We start from the raw sequence: 6,000 nt of genomic DNA, 5'->3' as shown, positions 1-6,000 counted from the left end.
AAGAAGAAGATACCTTAAGGGGAACCGTAGAATCTGATTCTGGAGTAGGAGATTGAAGTGGTAACGTATCACCTTTCTCCACCTGCTTTAATAAGTCTGCACCTCCTTATTCTGGTCAATTTGGTTTTGAAATTCCCCAACAATGTGTCTCACAGGAGTGGTCTCCCCCTGGCTAGGTTCTTCAAATGGTTCAGAAAACAAAAGGGGAGGATTAAAGTCCTCATGTATACTGGCCAAAGTCTCCCCCTAGTCAGGAAACTCATCTGGGACTCGTAAGTTGTGTTGGTGTGTGATAGGAAGATTTAGAGTCGGAAAGAACACCTCTACTCTAGGACTCTCCCCCTGGAGAGGTGTATAGTAAGGGCAAGACTCATGAAAAATTTCATCCATGAAGACAATGGTTTTCCTTGAAGGAGGATGATAACATTTGTACCTTTATGAGTAGCAAAATACCCCAAAAATATGTAGCGTAGGCCGCAGGGAGCCAGCTTACTCTGGTGGACTGTGATTCTAGCATAACACATGCATCAAAAAACCTTTGGGGAAATAACAAAAGAAGAGGCTCCCTGAAGAATCTCATTAGGACATTTAAAACCAAGTATCCTATTGGGCATCCTATTCATAAGGTAAGAAGCAGTGAGTATAGCATCACTCCAGTATTGGTCAGGTACATTCATAGCAATTATAATGGAACGGGCTATCTCTAAGAGATGCCTATTCTTCCTTTTGGCAACCTCATATTGGGCAGCCGTATCAGGGCAACTGGTCTGGTGTATTATGCCAGAGTGAGAAAGATATCTTTGAAATTCACCATCAATATACTCTATGCCATTGTCACTGTGAAGGATCTTCACAGTGGCATTGAACTGAGTTTTAATCATATTATGAAAAACGAAAACATCGGAAAACCTCATTTTTTGTTTTAAAAGATAAATCCATGTAGAATGAGAGTGACAATCAATAAAAGTAACAAAGTATCTATGGCCAGTAATAGACACACGTCGGCAGGGACCCCATACATTAGAATGAATTAGCATAAAATGAATAGTTTTTCTATTATGAAGAGAAAGCAAATAAATAGAACGAGTCTGCTTCGCAAAAATGCAGGCTTCACAAAAAAAATCATCCTCATTACAAGAAGAAACTAAATCAGGAAATATTTTCTTAAGAGTTCCTAGAGGGGGGTGACCTAGCCACCGGTGCCACTGATGAAGGTCTGATATTACCGAATGGACCTAATTAGAAGATGTAGTCAGAGCAGAAGTAGATCCTTCAATCGGCTCTAGCAAATAAAGTCCATTGTCTAGTTTACCACGTCTAATCTCCTTCCCCGTGACCAGATCCTGGAAGACACAAAAAGATGGAAGGAATGTCACTTTACAATTCAAGTAATGTGTAAGACTACTAATAGAGAGCAAGTTAGTAGAGAAAGAGGGAACATGTAAAACTTTAGACAAAGAAAGTGATGGAGAATGTTGAATGGTCCCTTTTCCAGTAATGGAAGAATAGGAGCCATTAGCAATAAAAACTTTATCCTTTCCGAAGTTGGAGAATATTGTAAGAAAAATGAAGATAAACCTGTCATATGATCTGTGGCTCCTGTATCAATAATCCAAGGAGTAGAAACTGAAGAAACTTGGAAGCCTGTAAAAGTTTTACCTGAAGTAGTAAGGTAGGAGTTGGTTTGGTTAATAGAGGAAGCAGTGGTAGAGGCTATACTGGCAGTAGAAGACTGCAGAATACGTCGCAAAGTAGCTAACTCCTATGAAAGACCAACGTCTACAGAGGGTGTTGTGGAAACTGTCTCAGAAATATGAGCTTTTGGTTTTCCTCTTTTTTGTGCTCTTTTTTGCTCAAAATCAGCAGGCTTCCCATGGAGCTTCCAACAATTGGCCTTGGTATGATATGGTTTGTGACAATGTTCACACTTGACAATCTCCTTAGTTGAATCAGATTTAGTGCTAACAGACTGTAAGACTGATTTCTCACAATAGGAGCATGAAGCATGGTTAATTGACATCTTTCCTCACACTGAACAAGTGCATAAGACTATTCTATTGTAGGGAAGGGAGAACTACTTAATACTTGCACTCTAATCTGATCATACTCCACATTCAAACCTACCAAGAAGTCATATACCCGAATCTTATCAACGTGCTTCCTATAAGTAGTCCCATCATTTAGATTAGTGGGGTGATAATCCCCATAATGATCCAACTCCTGCCAAAGAGAGTGCAATTGAGCATAATATTGGGCCACAGTCAGTTCCTTTTGGGTTGTCTCATGAAGCTTCTTTTGTAGTTCATAACCTTGTGCATCATTCCCCAACTGTCCATATGTTTCAGTAGTAGCCTTCCAAATTTGGGCTGCAGTATCAAGTAATAGGTATCTACGGGAAATATTTGGATTCATGGAATTCAAAAGGAATGACATAATAAGAGAGTCATTCGAGATCCATTTGTCTTGAAAAACACCTATGGTAGTAGGTTTGATAGTGGAGCCCGTAATGTATCTAACAAGTTCTCTTCCAACAATAGTTAAATAAGCAAATCGAGACCAGATCAAATAATTTGTTCCATCAAACCTTACCGAAAAAGGATGAAGAGTGGGATAATGTTCGGAGCCAGTGGAGGTGGTAGTACCATCGGTGGTTGCCTTGCCTAACAAAATGTATGCAGTTCTTTAGTCTTCACCCTTTCAAAATAACTGAAATGTCGCAGAATGGAATAGGTGGACCACCCAAACACCAAGAGATCAAGAGACCCTTGAATATATGAGAAAGCACAAATAGATATATGCAAAGTTGCAATTAGACCCCTAGAAATATGGTTAATTGCAAAACCCCCTTGGAAATATAGATTATTGCAAAGAGCCCCCTATAAAAATGAATAATTACAGATAGCCCCATGCGAATATTGGTAATTCCATATAGGCCCCTGTAAATCTTTGAAAAAAAGGGACCCCTTTACAATTAGGATGGTTCAGGGGTTTATAACAGGTTTTTTTGAGTTCTCGTTTCAAAAGAAGAAAATGAGGCGGAACCAGAAAAAAAGATAGAAGAGAAGAGCAGAGATGGGTCTTGGGATAGGGAATGAGTTTTCGATGAGTCTTCGGATGGATTTGTGATGGGTTTACGATGGTTTTGCAATGGTTACATAAGTTGCAGAAAATTTCTGGTTGCAGAAAATTCTATGATGGTTGCAGGAAAAAAACTATTGATGGTTTCAGAAGACAGAGAAAAAGAAGAAAGAATCAGAAGAATAAGAAAGAAAAAGAAATTCTGCGATGGTGTGATAGATGTAGAAGGAAGAAAGAAAGAGAAAATTTTCAAAAAAAGAAGAAGAAAGGATCAGAAGAATAAGAAAGAAATTTTGTGATGGTGCGATGGTTTCAAAAAGAAGAAGAAGGAATGAAAAAAATCAGAAGATGGGTTCGATTGTGGGCGATAGGAAGAGAAAGGCATAGCAATTGCAGAAGAAGATGAGGATGCAACGGATGGTTTGGTGACGGCGCAGTTGCGGCGGTGGTGGAGGTAGGTTTTTCTCCTCCTAATCGAGCTTAGGCTCTAATGCCATGTTGAGAAACACAATTTTGGTAGAATGGCTTATGGATCAATGATCTCAAGCCCTCTATTTATAATTAAGTGGAAAGTACACAATTACAAGGAATAGAATTTTACATGAATACAAACTCTAATTTAACTCCTATACAAACTCTAATTGAACTCCTAGTAGAATCCAACACATATTTAACATATATGCATAACATCATTGATCATTTATATTCTGAAATTATAGAGTCAAAGTAATAATTCCTAAACCCTAAAACAAAAATATGAAAACATACGTTCAAGTTCCATGACAAATAAGAATGTAATAGGGTTATGTGTAAGTGAATGTCCTCACCTTGTTATCGATTTGCAAACCTTTGTAAAGTAGGTCAAAGAATGAGTTCAAACTTGTCAAAGAGTCCTAACAACATGATGATTCAAAGTTAGAAACAATCCTAGAGGTTTAGAGTTGAAAGAGAACAAACAACCCACTTGGCAGTGGGTGGGTTGCCTGGGGCAACCAAGGCATCAACCTAGCCACCAATCTGCCAAAACCAAGCTTGATCACCTGAGTGGGTAGCCTGGGGCTACCAGGGCAGGTGACCAGTGCTTTGTGTACGGACAAAATATGTTTAGATTCACAAGAAACTTCTCATTTGGGTTCCAAACTACTTCAAAAATAAATAGAAAATTCTGAAATCATGGTAGGACATTATCTAGCATAGTTTAGAGATCAATCATAGCAAAAAGAATGAAAACCTAACGAATCCTATATTAGTTTTTCACCAAAATCATACTGTAAGATTCATGGAAGAGCTAAAGTGAATGAGGATTCACTCTAGAGTAAAGATGATAGAAGATAAATGTCTTAAATCATAATAGATCATGGTCTAACATGGTTTGGAGATTGTTGGTACAATCTAGGCAAGTGATCAGGTTGTAACTAGTGGAATTCCCCAATTCTTTGGTTTGATTGCAAATTTAAGATGAATTGTAAATTTCAATGTAATAAGATAGTGCAATCAACCACAACACAAGAATTTATAGTGGTTTGACTTTACAAGCCTATGTCCACTACTCTCTTGGCCTCAAGAGAGATTTCCACTAGTGATTCTCTTTCAATACAATGGGTAGAGATCAAACCCTTACAATCTATGTTCAGTAGGGCAAAAGCATCATTTACAATCTTTGTTCTAAATAGGGCAAGAGCACCATTTACAATCTTGTTTATCTTAGGGCAAGAGCACCCAAAACCAATTCTAGTTTACCTAGACTTAGAATTGAAGACAGGCAATATACAAGAGAAAGATGTTACCTAACAAGAGGTGTGACACTTTACCTATTGTGTGAGTGTGATTCAACAAGAGTGTGTACCAAATGGAAATGAATGCACCACCAACGCCTTCAATCACCTCAAGCTTGGTATCCACAAGCTTGCTTAACACCTTGGTATGTTCTTCAAGGTTGAGTGAGGATGAGAGGCAAAACCCAATTGATTTCTTGTAATTTGAGAGCTTGTACTTGGGGAGTCGTTGCTCAATTGGCAAGGTTCGAGGTCTCAAATGGGGTGAATTGGGCTTATATAAATGGCTTTGAGTGCTTTAGCCCAACTCCCAATGGATAGAAAACAGATAAATTTTTCTCCTAGTTTCAATCCAGACAGATGTCTGTCTTAATAAGATGAAGCTTTGTCTCAGAAAATAGCTGTTTAAAAAATAGTCGTTGGACTTAAGTTAGAACCAGATAGACGTCCGTTTGGCTTGCTGTGACCAGACGGACAACTGTTTGGATTAGATGGACGTTTGTTTGAAGCATGGATTACATAGTTAGGTGCAAACAGGGACTTGATTGGGTTTTTTATATTTCTATCCAACCCTAAGCCTCATACACTCTCCTAATATGTCCTAGGTCAGTTTAGTAACATGATATGTGTATAATTTAGTACGATTAGATATGAGTGCATGTGGAGGTGTCCTAAGTCCCAATTTTATTTAAGTCTTGAACTTGATTTTCACATCTTCTTATGCTTTGATCTTAATGCTCATCTTGACTTTGGTTCCTTGTCCAAGTTTACTTGATCTTGACTTGGACTTGAGCATTTGATGAGTTTGGTCCACTAGCTTTCATGATGAGCTGGACAATCACAACTTAATATGAACATAAGGAATTCGTCTTTGTTATCATCAAAACTAATGGAGGCTAATGTGGCAATGCTGACGGCATTTCCCAACAGAGATCAAAACAAACAATAAGTATGAAAACCTAATGGATCTTTGATTAGGTCTTCTCCTAAATCTTACCGTGAAGTTCACGGAAGAGCTAGAGTGAATAGATATTCACTCTAGAACAAAGATAATAGAAGAGATAGGTCATAACAATAAGCATAGACCTAAAAGAAGGTCTATATAGTAGGAAGAAACAAGAAAAAGAGAACTAGAATGAAGAAGATG

This window comes from Hakea prostrata, chromosome 9, assembly GCF_041222555.1.
Source record: "Hakea prostrata isolate BN-2017 chromosome 9, UWA_Hpros_2, whole genome shotgun sequence".
NCBI classification, from domain to species: domain Eukaryota; kingdom Viridiplantae; phylum Streptophyta; class Magnoliopsida; order Proteales; family Proteaceae; genus Hakea; species Hakea prostrata.
Note: the sequence above shows the minus strand (reverse complement) of the source record.